Below are 20,740 nucleotides of genomic sequence, written 5' to 3'. Positions count from 1 at the left end.
GTGAAGTTATTGAGAAGATTGGATTAATAAGGAGCCATTTGTCAAAACAAAATCAATTTCTTCATTTGTAAAAACTAACAATTTCTCCATTTGTCAAAACAAAATCAATTTCTCCATTGGTAAAAACTATTAATTTCTACGCACCAATACAGCTGTTCTTTTTTTGTTTAGCTTTGTTTTTGTTTTCTCATTTACTATTGGTCAATATCGGTCTATGTTCGTCTATGTCTAATTGTCTGTACAGTACGTTGACTGTATTGTTGATGTTTTTTTTTTAAAACTTTCCTATAATGTATGTTATGCATAATTCATAATCTACCTGTGTGAGGGGGGGGGGGGTTTCAATTGTCTCATGCAACTTCTCATAAAAGGGAAAATGAGACTTCACCTTTAACTACCACATCCTAGATTTAAACGAAGTTCGCTTGGACTTTGGACATACACAAGTGATGTAATTTTTTTTTTCTATTGTAATGGTGGCACTGGAAATTTTTTATTTTTTTTTTTTATTTTGCATAGAGCTACACTTTTAAAACTCAAACACTTGTAAATTTCTGTTTAATATGCTATGGGATTACCAACTAGCTACGCTTGTTGATTAGATGGTTGAACTTTGCTTTTAAAGAAAGTTTAGAATGTGCGAGTTATACTTGAGTTCGTACAATAGTTTTAAACAGCGGCTTAGCAAAGATCCGTGGCCGGGCTTAAGAATATGATGGTGACCCTCCACCTAAGAAGGAAACTGGAAGGTAGATTGTGAGCTAAACAATTCTAGTCATCAAGTATGTCATCTTGTATGCCATCATGTGTCTTCTATATGTCGTCCTGTATGCCATCATGTGTCTTCTATATGTCGTCCTGTATGCCATCATGTGTCTTCCATATGTCGTCCTGTATGTCAGCATGTGTCTTCTATATGTCATCCTGTATGTCAGCATGTGTCTTCTATATGTCCACCTGAATGTCATCATGTGTCTTCTATATGTCATCCTGTATGCCATCATGTGTCTTCCATATGTCGTCCTGTATGTCAGCATGTGTCTTCTATATGTCCACCTGAATGTCATCATGTGTCTTCTATATGTCGTCCTGTATGTTATCATGTGTCTTCCATATGTCGTTCTGTATGTCCTCATGTGTCTTCTATATGTCGTCCTGTATGCCATCATGTGTCTTCTATATGTCGTCCTGAATGACATCATGTGTCTTCTATATGTCGTCCTGTATGTTATCATGTGTCTTCTATATGTCGTCCTGTATGTCATCATGTGTCTTCTATATGTCGTCCTGTATGCCATCATGTGTCTTCTATATGTCGTCCTGTATGTCAGCATGTGTCTTCTTTATGTCGTCCTGTATGTCAGCATGTGTCTTCTATATGTCCACCTGAATGTCATCATGTGTCTTCTATATGTCCACCTGTATGTCATCATGTGTCTTCTATATGTCATCTTGTATGTCCTCATGTGTCTTCTATATGTCATCTTGTTTGTCATCATGTGTCTTCTATATGTCATCTTGTATGTCATCATGTGTCTTCTATATGTCATCTTGTATGTCCTCATGTGTCTTCTATATGTCGTTCTGTATGTCATCATGTGTCTTCTATATGTCATCTTGTATGCCATCATGTGTCTTCTATATGTCCACCTGTATGTCATCATGTGTCTTCTATATGTCGTTCTGTATGTCCTCATGTGTCTTCTATGTCATCTTGTTTGTCATCATGTGTCTTCTATATGTCATCTTGTATGTCATCATGTGTCTTCTATATGTCCACCTGTATGTCATCCTGTATGTCATACCATAAGCCATTCTGTAAGTCTTTATTTATGTCACCTGCCCTTAATCTGTTGGACCGTTGGGGCACCACACAGGATCTGCCAACTGTTTTTCTCAATTCCTCTCTGTCCTTTGCATTGGAAGACAATGTTTACAGATATGAAGACATTGACTCATGTTCGCCTTATAATCAAGTTCAAACGTACAACACGTGATTGAATCAACCAATGGCATGAGCTCAATGAGAATGTCATTGTATTTAGTTCTGACCTTTCTTCGATGAATGCACGTAACCCATGGCGTGTCGTCTGCAGGTCATCCATGACATCATCAGGTATTGAAATTATCCATCGGCTAATCCATACCTCTAACAAGAGCATGGCTAGGTGGTGTGAATGTCGGTGTGTTTATTGTTAAATGTCATTTTCTTTCTATTTGTGTATATATTTACAATTGTATATGATATAATAGTCTGTATTGTTATGTAATTTTATATAAAACTCTGTGATTTGTATACTTTTTAACTTTGTAAGATGGCGTACCATTCAACTAGTTTAGTAATTTAATTTGTTAAGACAAATAAAGATTTTTGTCGTGGTTGATTTTGTTTTCAGGTTAAATATTAAGACTAAGTAAGGAATCCAAACATTCTAAAAATGGTATTAAGCTTAAATCTCTTACAGTCTGGTGTGTTATGATGATTCCACAAACAAAAGAAATACTCTTTATGTTTTCTTTTCATTAAGGTTTTGCAAGTTTGCATAATTTATGCAAAACTCTATTTTATTTTACATCACTTTTTTTTATTTTGAAAAAAAAAAGACATTACAATAGCAAGATGTGTTAAAAATTAAAATGCTTTACAAAAGAACTAAATCATGTAGGACCATACTCTTTTACTACATCCATATCATCTTCATTATCTTTCCTTTGTGTTCCTCATTGAACATAAGGCCTCAGTAAAAACACGCCATTCTCCACGGTGCCTTGCTAGTTTTTGTAAAGTCTTCCCACTTTTTCCTGTCCTCTTGGCTTCATCTAGTACACAGCGTCGCCACCTTCTTTTTTGATCTTCATCTAGATCTACCTCTTGTGCCCTTGGGGATCCACTCTAAGGCCTGTCATGTTATGTTGTTGATTGCTGGTATCTTTTCTAATGATGTGACCAATTCATCTCCACTTTCTCTCTAAGATCTGCACCTCTATATTTCTCTATCCAACCATCTCCCACAGTTAGGTGTTTTCTTTTTGGTGTCTGAGAAATAAAGTAAAAATACACTGGGAAGGCACGTGGCTGATCGGTAAAGCGCTTGTCTTCCGAACCAGGGGTTCCGGGTTCGAATCCAGGTGAAGAATGGGATTTTAAATTTCGGAATCTTTGAAAGCCCCTGAGTTCACCAGCTCTAATGGGTGCCTGACATTAGTTGGAAGAAAGTAAAAGCGGTTGGTCGTTGTGCTGGCCACATGACACCCTCGTTAACCGTAGGTCATCTGCCCTATAGACTACAAGGTTGGAAAGGGGAACTTTACTTTACTTTACGACAAAATAGAAAACATCCATTTGCTTGCAGTAGAATTAACTGTGTAGTATTTGAAGTTTCCACCCTCTCGGTGCAGCCCTCCAGGCAACAAGCTCATACTATGAGATGTTTTGTACTTTGGAACTTTTATAACTCTCCATATAAAACAAATTTTATAAAGAAAGTAACATACTGTTGATCTTTCTGACCATTTATTCAACAGTTTAAAAACTCAACAAGCAATGAAATAAAAAAAGAATACTTTAAAAAAAACAACTACAAAGCTTATTTAAGGGAAGAGAGACTAAAGTACTGTCATTTATCTAAAAATCATGTTGTTTATTCCCCTTTCTGCAATTAAAAAAAACTAATTTATTAGTACTAAATGATTAACTTATTGGTTAATTTTTGGCATTGATTCGTGTATTGTTAACGACTATGAATAGTTATGCGAAATTTCAACTTGATCCAAGAATTGGAAGTGGGAGAAAAAACATGTTAAAACGTAATACGGGAACAAAATCTATATATATATATATATATTATACATCCACATCTCTCATTAAGTAGCATTTATTTCCCTTTTTCGAAATCAAACAAAATAATTAATCACCAACAATTAATAAAAATATTTTGAATTTTAAATTAATTCTTGTTTTGTCAGATTTAATGCATAATGTGCAAAGTTTTAACTTGACCTTAGACTGGGAAGTGGGACAATAAACATGTTCAAAATTTTAAGCGAAATACAGAGGTACAGACATAGTGAGTTGATATAAGCTTTGTAAAAAGCGTTTATAATTTGGTCAATGTATAAAGATAAAAAAAAAACTTGTCTATAGAGTAGGTCTATGGTCCCAGGTGGTAGCGAGGAAGCTCTATGGGCTTCATCAAGATTTGGATTTGCATATTTTCCAAAAAAATGTTTTTGAGAACACGAAAGCACCAAAACAAAGCGAAATGTTATCCAAGAAACCAAGAACAATGATGCTACAATATAGTTAGTTTTAGTAAAGACCTTTACGTGTCAAGTTTGCCTTTTCTGTAGCAATAGTGGTTTTACAGGGCCCACGCCAAACCCTCCTCCTTTCTGACCCGGGCTTGGGACCGTCAGATGACGGAGTTAATTGAGAAAAGACTAAATGTGGCTCAACAAAAATGGCTGAGGCGTATTTTGGGAGTCAGTTACACAGATCGGGTCTCAAACAGGGAAATCATATGACGAACTTGGAATCGAACACTTAGTGAGGTTGTGACAGAGCGTCGCATGAGGTTTGCGGTGCATATTCTCCAACAAAATGAATCACGCATACCAAGAGTTGCAATGACATGGAGGCCAATACGAGGAAAGCGCAAACAGGGACGTCCTCGGATAACTTGGCGCCACACCTTCTTGGAGGACCTCAGAACAGTGAACACAAGATGGGAGGAGGCTTCAGACATTGCCAATTACAGATCTTTATGGATGGTGCAGGAGGACCTAAGTCTAAGTCTGAGTATTAAGTAAAAAACTGGTGACAAAAATGAAGATAATTTTTTAAACTAAACGTTCGTCATTCCTTATTTCCAACTATTTAAGATAATCAACACCGACTTATACAGTCACAAACACAATCACTAACACACACAACACACTCACACACACACACAAACATCTGTCACATTACTCCGGTAGCCAGTTTATTTTTTAAATGGTCCCAAGACGTGTTTTTATTGCAGACAGCGAAGAGTAAATCTCGAATCGCCATTGGCGCTGGCTAGTAAAACTGAAGGTGGCCGACAATAGCCGGAAATCAATACCATTTGTTCACTGCAATTACCATCTTCAAACAACTTAAGCAGACTTGGCAGTAGTTAGCTGTGGGCTGCTAGGCAGGACTGAACACCTCAAATGTGGCAGCACTTGATCAACTGATTTATTTTTGAATAAAGTTGATATCGTTTAGAATTTGTATTGTTTAGGTTAGGGTTAGGGTTATGGTTCCAAGTAAAGTGCCAAGTAAATTTTGAAGAAGTAAATAATATCCTAGTCAAATAATGCGTCTCTTATAAAAACTAGTGTAGGAGGTGTCTAATCTGAGTCTAGAATAAGTACTCAACAGAACTTAACAGAAGATTGGTTGCGTGTTTTTTGTACGCGTAGTATTACTATTGAGTTCGTGGCCACAGACGTCCAGATCAAGACACTTACAAAAAAGTAAATCAACAGGTGTATATATAAAAGGAAGGTTTAATCCATAACGGGAACAGTGTAGTTTCAGTCACTAGAATAAAAGATGTTAATCCTACGAAAGCCTAGCCTCAACTGTCCGTTTAACTATATCTTTCCTATAGTCTTGTTTTGAATTTATGTCGTCATAATTGTCCGTTCACTAGCAGTAACTAAAGTGCGTCTCTACACTAGGAATATCAATGAGCAGATACAAGAGACGTTTAAGAGAGAAAATAAGGCAAATTTTATTTCTTTGTTTGGATGCGTATCGCTTTCTGAGCAAGTTTTACTTAAAGAAAACTACAAAAATAAAATTTGATGGAAAATAAATATAACAACATTTGTAGAGCTTTTAGGGATGAGCTTAATTTAGGACTAAAAGAAAAAAATAGTGTATTTGACTCTTATTATTAAGACATCGGATATCAACCACATTACCAAGTATCAATACGATGCTTTTCAGTTTTTGGCTTATTGGACTACGCAAACACAGTTTCTACCTACACAATTTTCCGCATCTATTGCAGACAAAACCGTTGTCCACCGGCGGTGTATTTAAATTTTCTTTCCTTTTTCAATAAGGGGTTTTAATTAGGTCTCAAATGTGTGTCCCGCAGTCTTTGTGAGAGCTCTCCGACTGTCTCTTTCAGTTCTGAGGTCAACAGCTGCCAGCTACTTACTTCTAAGCCAGTGAGTGTGAAATGAGTGCTAACGGTACCTCTGTTATTGATAAAGAATTGAGTTTTTAATGTTACTTCTACATTTTTAACTCAAAATCAGAAGTGTCTACTATGTCCAGAATTTCAAAAGCTTTTCTTCGCTACTAGGAATGGTAGTGGCAATAGAATAGCCCTATTGCTTCCATTTAAAACGCACTACAAATAGCGAGCCAGACCAAAGTCTGTAAAACACAAAGTTTTTAAGTACTAAATATAGAACTAGATCCTACATATTTGTAGAAAGGTCGTTGTTTTATTTCAAAGGAAAAACTTTTTTTTAAAAGTACAGACCTAAAACAGAATGTAATCTTAGATTCGTTTGCTTCTAATGATAAACATTAGCCCTAGGCCAAGAAATTTAAATGTCAAAGTTATATTCATGATGAAACTAGACCTAGCTATTCAAATAGTCTACTTTTTTTTCTTGCACATCGCTTTTGACAATGTTAGAGAAGTGTTTATTTCACACTGCTGAATTCATTTGGGAAGTAAAACTCAGAAGTAACACGTCCACCTAGCTATTAACAAACATTGTTTGCTCTGTTCTGCTTAGTTTTGCTAAGTGTTCTGCCCTGCTTAAAGTTACAGTATGTTCTTCAAACACAACGCAAATACACGCAAATGTTACTTGCTTAAAAGCATAAACCCTTTATGCCGAATAACACGCTTTCGACATCTTAATAACGGCCCTTGGTTAGCCACATTGAGCCGTATAATGCCTATAGCTACTCTCCTGGAGTCTTTCTGTATGTGGCTATTCTGGCTCTAGAGATTTGTTTCGGGAGTGTACTTTCGTGAGCAGACATTACTTGCTGAAAGAGTCAAGACTTTTTTGGTTTGGGCTCCATTTTATTTGCCAATATTTCATGATAATGTTTTAGTTCGTGTCAATATATTGTCTCTATCTTACCAAAATGCATACGTTCTTTATTTAGTGGGAAGGGCTTCCTGCTAGTGTGATATAGTCTTCAGATTGTGGTAAATTGATGGACCCAAAGCCATCCATTTCCACCGTACAGAAGGTTTGGGCTATTACATAAAAATCTTGATTACCGAAGGAAGGTTATAAAAGTTTAATAACGAAACAAACATTTCATGATTATTTTTTTTTATTTTTGATAAAAATAGGTACAAAAAGTTTTCTAATGCTCATGCTTTTTTGTGCTTATTAAAATAATTTTATCTTTTTTTAGAAAATGTTTTGTTTCGAATTTTTTTTTTACCGAAGCTTCTACAAGTTTTGTCAAATTGTTTTTACTTTTAGAAATATTATATTAGAGCCATAGACATAAATAAATATAGACTGGCCGATTAAAGAGTTTTATGAAACGAAAATTTGTGACTTGCAATTTTGTGTACTTTATTATACAGCATTTATGAGCAGTATAAAAGTTAAGTATTCATATCTATTTCAGCCACACACCTATATATATTGTAAATAAAGAGGCAGTGTATTTTGTTTAATCTCTAAGAATGAAGATCATGCAATTTTTCATAATTCGGAAATCCGAATACAATAGATATACATGTTTTCAAGTTACATGAAGTTACTTTCTTCGGCCAGTCTATATTTATTTATGTCTATGATAAGGGAATTAGCCTTAATTTAAATAAACTTTTTTTTCAACCACAGACATATATATATTATACCTAGACTGGACACGCCATCTCTAACACTGCACAAACATATCGTCAAAAACTTCAAAAAGCTTCAATAAGGCCTTGTTTTACAAGGTAGTTATAAAAAGTAATTTTTATTTCAAACCTAACCTATGTAACATATAATAAGCATCTATCTACCTATCTATCTATCTATCTATGTATCTATATTATATATGTACAATTCTCTTCAAGTCTCAATAGTTCAGACATCATGTAATAGAAAGATCACTCTTTTATTTTTATAAGTCAAATGGACTAGAGTTACCCTACGAAAAAAAAGAGAGGGGGGGGGGGAGAACAAGTAATTAGCAGGGCCGGACTTAACCGTTGTGGCCAAGAAGTCATGGAAAAATCACTATTTTTGTATTTCTACCCCACGTAGTTTTAGCGGCGAAAGAAAAGGGGGGAGGAGGAGAACAAGTAATCTACTCTGTATTCACCCGTCACTAAATAGCAGGGCCGGACTTAACCATTGCAAAACGTAATTCTCTTCATGGCTCAACAGTTTGGACAAAAAGAAGTAAAGGAAAGATCACTCTTTTATTTCTGCATGTCGGACTAGAGTTATCCCACGTAATTTTAGTGGCGAAAAAAAGGGTAGGGGAAAAATTAGTATTCACCCATCAATAAATAGCAGAGCCGGACGTAACCATTGTGACCTAGAAGTCACAGAAAGATTACTCTTTTATTTCTGCAAGTCGGACTAGAGTTACCCCACGTAACTTTAGCGACGAAAGAAAAGGAGGGGAGAACAAGTAATCTACTCTGTATTCAGCCGTCCCTAAATAGCAGGGCTGGACTCAACCGTTGTGGGGCTCTATGTGAAACCGATTTGGTGGGGCCAAGTTTGGGTAGGGATTCGGATAATAAGTGAAAATTAAGAATATAATATAAGAAAATAAATTCGTCTTTGCATTTTATTTATTCTTTACTACCTACAGAATTACTTTACGAGCCTTGCGTATAGCGAAGCCATACAGTATATCATAAAAATTCTGTTTCCTACATAGATCACGCTCAATAACAAGAATTACCAATGTTTCAATGTATCTTCGAGAATTGTTGACCTCAAGTAATTCTTTAATTCCACAATTACGGGTATTGCTTAATGCCGTTTTTTTTTCATTGCGCATAGGATTTGCGTTTACAATTTTGAATGACACCCCAAAATGACAATTTTTTGTCTATATATTTCAGGATTTTTTATTTTTTTTTTGAGTTTTCAAAAGATTTTAATAATTTCCGTAGATTTCCATGACTTTTACGTATATTTTGCAATTTCAGGAGATTTTCAAGAGCTCCTGGTAAATTAGGAGGCTGCGGGAATTCTGTTATAATTTATAAAATGGTTTGATTTAATAATTTACACCTAGAATTAGCGCGGTACTTTTGAAAGTGTGGGGCCCACTGAGGTCGCATAGGTTGCATTGGTCTAAGGCAAAATAACGGCGTATGCTACGCTGTGGGTCGACTAGTAATCATTATAATGTTTAGTCAGTGTAATTGAACATCGTAAATAAGAGAACACTCGTCTTAATATTATTATTTTGCAATTTTTAGATGCAGAATGTACTAGATTTATAAAGATCTTGTAATCAATCTATTTAAATGTTTAATCTAAAGCATAAGATGATTAAAATCAACAGGCTTGAATAATTTAGATCTAGGATTGTAATCGTTAATAAAGTGTTACGTTAAAATGTACATTAGATTTTACCTGTTACGAGAGATAGTGTTGGATATTTTAGAAAAACACCAAGCTGTCTCAGCCGTCACATTCTCTAGGTCTAGGTCCTTCAGATCAAAGCCGAAAAGAACGCGGTTAAACTCTCCATCTAGCGACTACAACCACTCACACCAAACTACCTGTACACTAGTTCTTAAGACTTGTCAACCTTTAGACTTGGTACCGAGGCCAGGTCTGAGAACATCGATCACGTGAAACAAAAGGTGGGGAGAGATGGCAAGAAAAAAAGCGATCACAATGCTCGTCCGGGAGGGTTTCAAGGGGAGGGGGAGCTGCACTTGCGTCATGGAATAATTGACTCATAACGGTTTGGTTTTGCCTTGACTTCCAGGATATTAGATGTGCCTTCAATCATACATTATAAACTTAAAAGTCTTCTTTAAAATGTTTTTTTTTAAATGTCAAGAAAATTAATTTGAAATAATGCAATAATGAAAAGCCATTACACCTCTAGTCATAAACTTAGCATATTATTTCTTTTTCTCGGAAAGAAAATGGTAAATAATAGTGTGGTACCATTATAAACTCTTTTTTTTTACAAATAATGTTGTTGAAAATAAAGTCGAGGAATGCCATTAAAAAGTCGATAGATGGTTGATCAAGTCTGGTGCAATCTATCCTTAATAGTTTATTTATTTGCTATTTCTAAGCTATATACATCATATTCTGTTGACGTCAAACTCTACTCTTTAGACAGAGATAAATTTTACAGTTTCTAGAAGTGATAAACTAAAGTGATCAGAGATTGATATTTTATCTACGTCAGCCGTACCGACACTTTATGCTTACAAATAGATTGCTGGAGAAATCTTTGTATTATCTCAACTTCTAATTTAAGAGTTTGTTTCAAAGCTATTTTAAAAAACAACAACAAAGCTTTGCTTACGAGCTGAGGAGCAGGTGAAATACACTAGTTTGAAATATGCTTAATAAATAAAAGTTATGTTTTTTTTTTGTGCTATCGTACACATTGTTTGCTCTAATGATGTATTGTTAAGTAAAATACATACACCTTAAAACAAATGTCCTCACTGATAATAAAGAGTATATATGAATACATAAGTAAATAAAATAATACATAATAAATATATTGTCGTACAATAGTTTTACTTAAGACTTTTCAGTTTTAACCCCGATACTTAGCCATTACCTTACACAAACAGTGACCCAGAGCTTATTCTTTATCTTAAACTATAAATAATTTTAACCCAAAGTCAGAAATAATAATTTAGCACTGATATTCAATTCTCAAACTTTACACATAGGCCTACATCTACGAAACCATCTATAATAGACTAAACGAACCAATTCGTTTGGAACTGAGTGATTATGTCACATGTTGAATGCTAGTAGTTGAAATGTTGGTGTAGAGCGAGAGATTTTTACTTTATTATTAAGAAATAAAAGTTAGCCAACCTCTTGATGGTCCGTCAACTTTGGACAGGGTGACAGGGTTTTGTGGACTATCTAATCCACTAGCGAAAATTCTATCAACATCACCTGGCCACTTGATCCTAAAAATAGTCTTGAAGGAAATATTGTTATCAAAAATATAATTTTTTAGGTAAATGCAAAATCTATTATTTATTTTACTATTTGCATATGTGTTCTGTGCATGTGTCTATGTGTTAAAGTACATTGCTATTGATTTTCAAATTTACACAGAAGAAGGTATTCTATAAACAATAGAACATGTTTACATCATTGTTTGGTCATTTATCGATTGACCGTGTCTAATTGTCTACAGTTGCAGGCTATTAAATTAATTACTGGAGATGACCGCAAGGAGATCCATATTAAAGGAGTAGCCGCAAGCAATTATTATTTTACTGATCAGAAATCAGTCATACATAATAGTCTCAATACAGATCAGAAGTCAGTCACGCGTGTTGACATTGTTTATATGAGTATCTTGAATAATTCCCCTTGACTAAGGGAGTGTTGTGATGTGTCATGTGTGTTAACACAGTGTGTCAATAAATGCACTCGTGAATCTGTCGTTATAGTCTTGGCGTTGTTTATAGTTATTAATTGTAGCGTGGATTAGGGATAATAATTATCAAGCTAATTTTGAACTAGATTTCTTGTAATTTTTTTTACACTGTGGTATGCTGAATTAGAAACTGAAAAAAAATGATATAAATGTAAACCTAAACATTTTATGACCAATGCGAAGATTGCTGCACGTAACGGAGGATGGGATCTTATTCTTATTCGGCGTTTTGATTGGGTTTATAATTGCGAATATCATACACCAGATTAGAAGATACGCAGCTGCCAAAGTTAACGTACTAGGCCAGTGTTTCTCAAACTTTTTTGTCTGGCGGCACAGTAAAAAACTACAAACATTTCGCGGCACACCACGAAGAGCACCAGTTGTTTTATAATAAAAAGAAAAAAAGGATTTTACCTGTTTTTAAGTATTGCTTTTAATGTGAAGGGTGTGCCTGTTTTTGTGAGCTAATGCGATCTAATCGAGGCTCCAGAGCCGATAAACAAACTCGCATTTCATAGTCTATTGTAAGAAGTCTATTTTTAGCGGCCCCCGAAAGGGGAAAAGACGCTATTAGTTTTGTGCAAAATGTCTGTCCGTCTGTCCGTCCGTCCCGTTTAGATCTCGTAAACTAGAAAAGATATTGAAAATCCGACATCACAATATTTTAGACCATTCAAAGTTCTGATGCAACGGCTACTTTTTTTTATGAAAGCGAAAAAATCTAATTTTTAAAATCAGTTATGCAAGCAGTTTTTTAAAGAGAAAAAGCTAATTAATATAATTATAAGTTAAACCTAAATTAAAAAGAATAGTAATCTTGTAAATGTCTTTTTCGTGAACAATTTTTTTATTGCTGAAATATTTTTTTTTTTGCATTCGAATAAGAGATTGATCCTTTTCAAAACAATTACATCTATTATAAGACTTCAGTTAGGCCAGGAGAGGCGCGGTAGCTGAGCGGTAAAGCGCTTGGCTTCCGAACCGGGGGCCCCGGATTCGAATCCTGGTGAAGACTGTGATTTTTAACTTCGGAATCCTTAGGTGCCTCTGAGTCCGCCCAGCTCCAATGGGTACCTGATATTAGTTGGGGAAAAGTAAAGGCGGTTGGTCGTTGTGCTGGCTACATGACACGCTCGTTAAGCGTAGGCCACAAAAACAGATGAACTTTACATCATCTGCCCTATAGACCACAAGGCCTGAAAGGGGAACTAGTTGGGCCAGGTTCACATCTAACTTTGCATTCACTTGCACCTATCCTTTGATCTGCTGTACCGTTGGGGCACTACACAAGATCTGTCAACCTTCTTTCTCCATTCTTATCTCTCATTTGTCTTTGATATAATTTCATTTGGATGTTCTTTCTGAAAATATTGAAGCCTGCCTGGATGGACCACTTCGGGGGCCGATTTTGAGTTTGTGTTTCCACACAAACTGTCTTCGTAATCTTGTTTAGACTTGATTTCAGTCAGTGCTGAAAATCCAAACTCACAAAACCATGATGATGCAAATGGAAGAATTATTTTGATCGCTTTGATTGCAGGATATAACTTGTTGATTGAAATCCAAAAGACACCCAGGCTTTTCTCGGCAAAACTTGACTTAAGAACTGCATCGTTTTTTAAATCTAAGAGCTGTTCTGCTTATTCAGTTGTCAGATTTGTATCTTCATTGTTTCCAAATGGATAGCTGACCCATCCATATTCATTACTTCCAACTGTTGGAAAGTAATGCTGCAATGCTGACTGCAGGTGTGTCAAAGTGTCCAGAATTTTGGGGGTGATTTCTTTATTCGAAGTACATTCATTGTAAGTAGGAAAGCAGTCGAAGACTCCTTTCGAGATCTTACTTTGCCACAAAGACAATTTTTCACCATATGACTTCAGTTTTGAGGATGCAGTGATGATGGTTTCCGATGGTCCTTGAAGACATTAAATTCAATGAATTTAATTTGTCAAATAAATCAGAGAGAAATGTCACCTTAACCCACCAGATCTCTTCATAAATAGAAAATCCAAAGTCTTTTTTTTAAGCCTGCAAGAATGAAATCAGCTCAGCCTTGAGTTGGACGACACGCTTCAACACTTTTCCCCTGGAGAGCCAACGAACGTTGGTGTGATACAGGAGACATTTGTAGTCTGAATCCATTGCTTCACAGAGCTGAGAGAAAAGTCGGGATGCAAGCGGTCGAGATTTGATGAAGTTTACAACTTCAATCATTTGATCCAGAACAGACATCAAATCTTTCGGCAAAGACTTGAACTGACATCAAATCTTTCGGCAAAGACTCGAAGGCAAGAGCTTCTCTGTGGATCATGCAGTGAACAACTAATACATTCGGATTTTCTTGACGCACAAGAGTGACGAATCCCTTTCTATTTCCCTGCATGAAAGGACAGTCATCGGTGCTAACTCTGACACAGTTTTTCCACTGTAGTTTGAAGAGCAAAATGTTTTCGATCACCACTTTGAAAATATCTTCGCCTTTGGTCGTAGTTGGTAAGTCTTTGCAAAACAAGAATTTGTTGACACATTTTTCATCCTTTATGAACCGAATAAAAGCTAGCAGCTGGGCTTTGCCGCTAACGTCCGTGGATTCATCAACTTGAAGAGACCACAACAGAGACACTTCATCGTCAGTCACGTCGAATTGTTCGCAGATTTGATCTTGTAAATCTGAGAATAAGTCTTCAATTATGCGTAAGATAGTATCATTTGACAAAGGAACTTTTTTAACTTTTTCGGCGGCATCGGGTCCAAGGATAGTTTCAACAACTATTGCAATGATCGATTCAGCCTCTGTGTGTGCATTTTTGCGTTTTGCTAATAACTGAGCAACCTTATAACTTGCAATCAATCCCTTTTCTGGCAGCTTTAGTTAGTTCGTAAGTTTCTTATCTTGTTTATTTTGTTGAGCCCTGATGTTTTCCAAGTATTCCTACGGTTGCGCTTTTACAGATGGATGTTTTGTCTCCAAGTGTCTCTTCAATTTGCTTGGAACAAGCGCCTCATTCGATAGAGTTGCATTGCAGATCAGACAAAATGGCAATGTAGAATTTTCAGGTCCAGAAGATATGAAACCATATCCGATGTAATCTTCTTTGTACCTTCGTTTGGTTCCTTGCTTTTCATTGAACGCTTTCGCAGTTTCATTCTTGCTAACGTATTTCTCCATGGATAACAATGAATAACCCTTATTGATAATTTGTTATTATTAGCATACACCTAAACAATTTACACGAAACACATCACTTATTATTATCGTTACCAATTCAAGAACTGATGTGAGTCTGCTAATGCGGCCTACATTTGAGTCATTATAATAAAATAATAATATAATAATATTAATAACCCTTTCCGTCATAATGGAGCGCTCCACTACTATTACTGGTCGTTGCAAGTAGGGATGTCATCGCAACGTAAAATAAAAATTTAATAGTAGGCAGACCTGTGCTGCACGTGTGGCGTTCTGAAAACTCCCGCGGCACACCTGCAAATCTTCGGCGGCACACAGTTTGAGAAACACTGTACTAGACCAAGGGAAAAAATGGCAGGCCCACAGCTAAGAACGACTGCGTTTGTTGTCCTTATGACTAATATCTATGGTGACCCGTCAAAATAGCGCCGACAAAATAGCGCGGACAAAATAGCGCGGACAAGATATAATATAAATATATATATACACTCACACATCAAAAGAGTTCTTATAAGATATGGGCGACAGTATTTCCTCACTTTAAGCCAACATCGATTCTCTTGGTGAGGGTGATCGTTTAGGTTCTTTTTTTTTGTATTGTAAACCTTAAGAAAACTTACAGCCAACCATAAAAAGGGGCAAACAACAAAAGAGAGCAGTCTATTATTTATAAGTCCGAAATGTAATTGTCTTTTCAAAGCGAAGACTTGACTCCTTCACAATGTTTTGTATGTTGACACTAGGACCGTGCTAACATACGTCTACTAAAGAGAACCTTTATTTGATTGACTAGAGACAGTCTCCTTAGTTGGGGACGAGAGAAAGACATTGAAATGATTAAATCTTCAAATATTGGTGTTGTTTTTTTTCTTACAAGATAAGTGCATAATTTAATAACAATTTGAAGCATTTTTACGAGCTCATTTCTAGGTTAAGTGATGCAATATGTTAGTCATCTTAGTGATTTATCCAGGATGGCTGCCTGGTCGTGTGGTATGCGCTCTGGTCTGTCGTCTCGATCGTTCCGGGTTCGAACCTTGGCCTCCGCCATCTCATTCCATCCTGCAGGAGGTTTAGGCTTGGATGAAATGATGTTTATTTCTGAATGAACATCCGAAATATGTTCAACAATAACTGTTAAATACAATTATGTATTCTTAAAGTAATCTATTTTTTTTATGAAATATCATATATAGTGATATAGCATGATAGCGATTTATCAATCAATTAGCAGTGATTAATCTTTATTATATTGTATCCTTTCAGTAATGTATCAATTGGTGATGTATCCTTATAGACAAAATAAATGTTCCTTGAAAAACTGAAGAAAAAAAAAATAGGGAAAAAAGGGGTCCGAAAAAAAAGGCTTTTGTAAACAGACCAGGTTTACACTTAAGGACATCGATTAGCTCATATTCAATACATTGATTCTGTCAATATCGATCGTGTTACGGATGCTAATTCTGGAACGATTGTTTGAATGCGCCTGTCCTGACGAGTTGATATTGGCAGCTAACGATTATCGGGAAATTTTAGACTTTTGTTCCAATGTATGTTCGCATGTTTGTGTGTGTGTGTGTTTGTCAGTGAGCGAATGTGTTCAGGTATGTACATGTGCGTGTGAGTATTATAATTTAATGTTCGGCGTAATTCCCAATTCAATCGAACTAAAAAAAGAACAGTGCTTTAAAAAAAAAAGAAATTTGCTTGACGTCATAAATAATTATATGAATTAATTTAAAAAGTAATATGTGTGTGATGGTTTAACAAGCAGCTTAGGAAGCACTGGGCGTGAGGTTGTCTATTAACACCATATTTAATGACCACCTCCTGGATTGTTGAATGAATTGATTTTGGTAAAATGATTGAGTAGGCTATCTCACAGGATCGGCATTCGTTTTAAAGGGAGCTAATGATTGATACATGCTTATCGACATTTTATTTCTTCAACAATAATTTCCCCTGAATACCTTTGTGTCTATTTGCAATAGTGTCTATATCATGGCCTGAGTGGATCAGGTGCCAGTGAGTGCACAAGTGGAAGTAAATTTGGTGGCTCCAAATGATTTTTTTTTTAAAGAAAGAAAAGCGAAACAATAAAATTACGTATTTATTTGTTAAACACCTGCCAATCTATTATTGTCTTTATCTAAATCGACAAAAGACTGGAATTCATATATTGCAGAGTTAGATATAGACATAGAGTCAAGCTCTACTATGCTTGTAATCTGATCAAAGTTCCGTCCGGATTCCATAACAATAACTCAGTCAATCTAGTTTCTACATAAAAACATAAGAAGGAACAACTGAATTCTTTAGCTTTAGATAAGCTGTGTGCTGTGTTCTCTTGTCTCCCTTCTATTCCTCCTAGCCATCTACAACATAATGAGGAGAGCAATGGTGAAGGCAAGAATCAAATGTTGTACTACTCGGGCTTACAAATAAATGCATACAAGAAATGACGGAGAGCCTAGATACAGAGGCATCCAAAAATTGTCCTACGTATAAACTTGGATAAAACTAATATTGTGCGAGTGGGATATAAGGCAAAGGATCCCAGCCCCCCCCCCCCCCCCCCCCGTCAGACTTGGCGAGTCATAGCTTGAAGAGTTGGACAAGTTCACATACCTAGAAAGCATCATAACAAATGATGGGGATTGCCAACCATGAGATAGCGTGCCGAATAGAAGCTAAGCTATTGAACTTGAGACCAAGATACACCTACTTAACACAATCGTCTGTCTGGTCAGAAATAGTGTACACGTTATCTCGCCCACACCCAATCTCAGATCAAGCTGAAATTTTGCACAAATATTTCTTTTACCTGACAACACGAGAATCAGTAAAGAAAAATTTACCAATTAATTAATTAGCTATTGGTAATTAATTATTTTCTTTGGTATCTCGAACAAGGGAAAGAAATTATACTTGACTTAAGTGGTGGTATTAGTCCCCTGTATAAGTCGCCGCTTTAAATTGAAACAAACAATACATAACTATACAATCTTCGCTAGTCTTAAGTAGCACTAGCAGAGTGGTTAGTAATTAGGCTCGAGAATTATTGAGCCAGGAGTTCAAATTCAGGTCGTTCCGCACACTCTTTTTTTTAATAAGTGCTTTTAAAAACCGATCACAGTAAAATCCACCCAGATATCCCTGTCTTTCTTAATCACCTCGCCCTCATTTTCCCAACTGGTACAGATAAGTGAAAGGATAATAGTGTACTGAGAAAGCTAAGATAATAATAATAATAATTGTATTTATAAAGCGCTGTTAACAAACCTAATGTAGGCTCAATGCATTGTGATAACATTACAAACATAAACACGACAGCTAAAATGACAAATTGAAACAGATCTAAAAAGGTTTTTTAACAGGTAGGTCTTTAATGTTCTTCTTGAAAGTAGTGTAGCTTGTTGTCTGTGTGAGTTCAATGGGGAGTGAGATCCAAATCTTTGGTCCGTGCACTGAAAAAGCCCGCAGAGCGTAGCTTTTGAGGGAAAAACGTGGCATCACTAAAAGCGTTGAGTCCATTGAGCGCAGGGCTCTCTGGGGGACATATGGAGTAATCAGTTCGCTAAGGTACAAGGGCATCTCATTGTTATATATACACTGATGACAAAGTGTGGCCACCGTCCGTAGCGCTAAACAATCAGTAAAAAATAGTTCTAATCATAATGAAATTTCACTACCGGTACGTTGCTAATCCAAAGTAATGAAATACAATTACACTGCGTATAAGTATTTGATATGTTTTTGTTTTTTCTTCTGTAGATTTGACTCTCAAAGGCTTGAATTCTTCTTTCAGCCAGAGCTTTCAGTGCTAAACCTTGTCAGCCACATGGCTGTCAGCCAGAGCTTTCAGTGCTAAACCTTGTCAGCCACATGGCTGTCAGCCAGAACTTTCAGTGCTAAACCTTGTCAGCCACATGGCTGTCAGCCAGAGCTTTCAGTGCTAAACCTTGTCAACCACATGGCTGTCAGCCAGAGCTTTCAGTGCTAAGTCTTGTCAGCCACAGCTTTCAGTGCTAAACCTTGTCAGCCACATGGCTGTCAGCCAGAGCTTTCAGTGCTAAACCTTGTCAGCCACATGGCTGTCAGCCAGAACTTTCAGTGCTAAGTCTTGTCAGCCACATGGCTGTCAGCCAGAACTTTCAGTGCTAAACCTTGTCAGCCACATGGCTGTCAGCCAGAGCTTTCGGTGCTAAACCTTGTCAGCCACATGGCTGTGAATTCATCACTAGCAAAGAATACACATTTAATTATTATTTTTTTGATGGGAAGATAGTGTTAGTTATTCAAATTTTACAAAGTCTGCACATGGAAAAGAATGCTAACCTTTTTTTTTTTAATTCTAATTCTCAGTTACGTACAAATTCGGAGGATTCCACCGTCGCCTCAGCGTGGCGCCTCCGGTGGAAACGTCTAGTAGTGGAACTAGATAGGCTAAGTACGAGTAGCGAACCAGGCCCTTGCGGCACCCCGTGGGTGAGCTTTTTTTTTTCTCGCTCGGGGAAGGGATGGAACAAGTAGCCCGCACCCCAGTCCAAAAAGTCCGCCACGGCATTTACAAAGGGGGCCGTCATCAGACACCCCTGGCTGGAGTAGCGGTCCCTGCACGGAACAGTGACGGTTACATTATAGGAATATGAGATAAACTCCCCGCAGTCAACACTGTTTTCGGCCACTTGTAGCGAGTGGGGTCCAGGAACGGGGACGTTGCGCTGTGTACGCGGCACGGCCCGGTTTGGCCCATTCAACCAATATGGCTGTCTACCGCTGGGAGTCCTGAGACAGGATACGGGATGGGGAATCCCATATCCAGGCCTGGTTGTTGGATAAAAGCCTTTCTAACAATCAACGTAGGCGCTGATTCCCTGCTGGACTTCACTGAAGGCTACAAACATGTTATGATATGTTTGACATGAAGTATATAAATGAGTCAACTTCTTGCAATGCTTGACCATTCAACAGTATGTCTCCATCACAAACTAGCATGCTATTCGGAAGAAAAATTGGAATCTTTAATTGGATAAGAATGAAAAATATATGTCTATGGTTAGGTGTATACGAAAACAATTGCATGAAAACAAAGAGAGTTAAATGTGTTAAAAAATGTTAATGTTTCATTATCTCCCTCTAGTTTTCTCACGACAACTTCGCCTAAACTGTGAAATAAAATAAGATTTCTTTTAACAGCTTGCATAGTGTCTAATCATAAAAACATGAATACAAACATTTTGTTAGAAAGAGTTTACGTTTCGCGATAAAGTCTCTATGCAGAGGCGGCTTAAGGCGCTTCAAAATTAAAACTACAAATTAATAGTTATGATATAGTGCCTAGACTATCAGATTAGAAGTGCTAGAAATATCTCTTTGAATGCTAGACGGTACCTCATCGACGGAGATGAACAAATTGTAACAATAGTAATATTGTCATTTGCATCGCCCTGTCAACAAACGTATTGTAGGTCTTATATAATACAGACGTTACTTCAAGAAAAAAGATGATTAGCCTACGTCCTACATGTTAACTAATGACTTACATTAACTGGTTTTCCTGGCTAGCTCAGGCAACCCATTCCATGCTCTAATAGCACTAGGGAAGAAGGAGTATTTGTACAAATTTGTCCAAGCATATGGAGAGTGGGATTTACTTTTGTGTCTGAGTATTTTATTAGATTTTGTTTTTGTATTTGAAGATTATGGTTCAGTGTTTTATGCATAATTGCTACTTTAATTGTGAGTCTTTTGTCCTGAAGGCTTTCCAAATTTAGTGATTTTACTAAAGGTTTACTCTAGTTATATTTGAATATTCCTTTGTTATGAATCTCACTGCTCTATTTAGTGACTGTAACTTTCTTAATGTTTTCTTGAGTTCAGGGGTCCCAGGTTAAAATTTTAGTTTT

General features: G+C 36.5%; 1 protein-coding gene across 1 annotated transcript in view; it reads right to left on the bottom strand.

Annotated features, from left to right (window-relative positions):
* The window catches only part of LOC106067071 (restin homolog), a 48,595-nt gene extending 38,804 nt beyond the window's left edge, over positions 1 to 9,791 (bottom strand). Inside the window, exon 1 of the mRNA XM_056025223.1 lies at positions 9,613 to 9,791. The gene's annotated coding sequence lies outside the window, so the exon portion shown is untranslated. The remainder of the gene's footprint in view (positions 1 to 9,612) is intronic.
* Positions 9,792 to 20,740: the final 10,949 nt, after the last annotated feature.

Source organism: Biomphalaria glabrata, chromosome 4 (genome assembly GCF_947242115.1).
Source record: "Biomphalaria glabrata chromosome 4, xgBioGlab47.1, whole genome shotgun sequence".
Classification (NCBI taxonomy): domain Eukaryota; kingdom Metazoa; phylum Mollusca; class Gastropoda; family Planorbidae; genus Biomphalaria; species Biomphalaria glabrata.
This window is presented reverse-complemented; position numbering and strand designations above follow the sequence as displayed.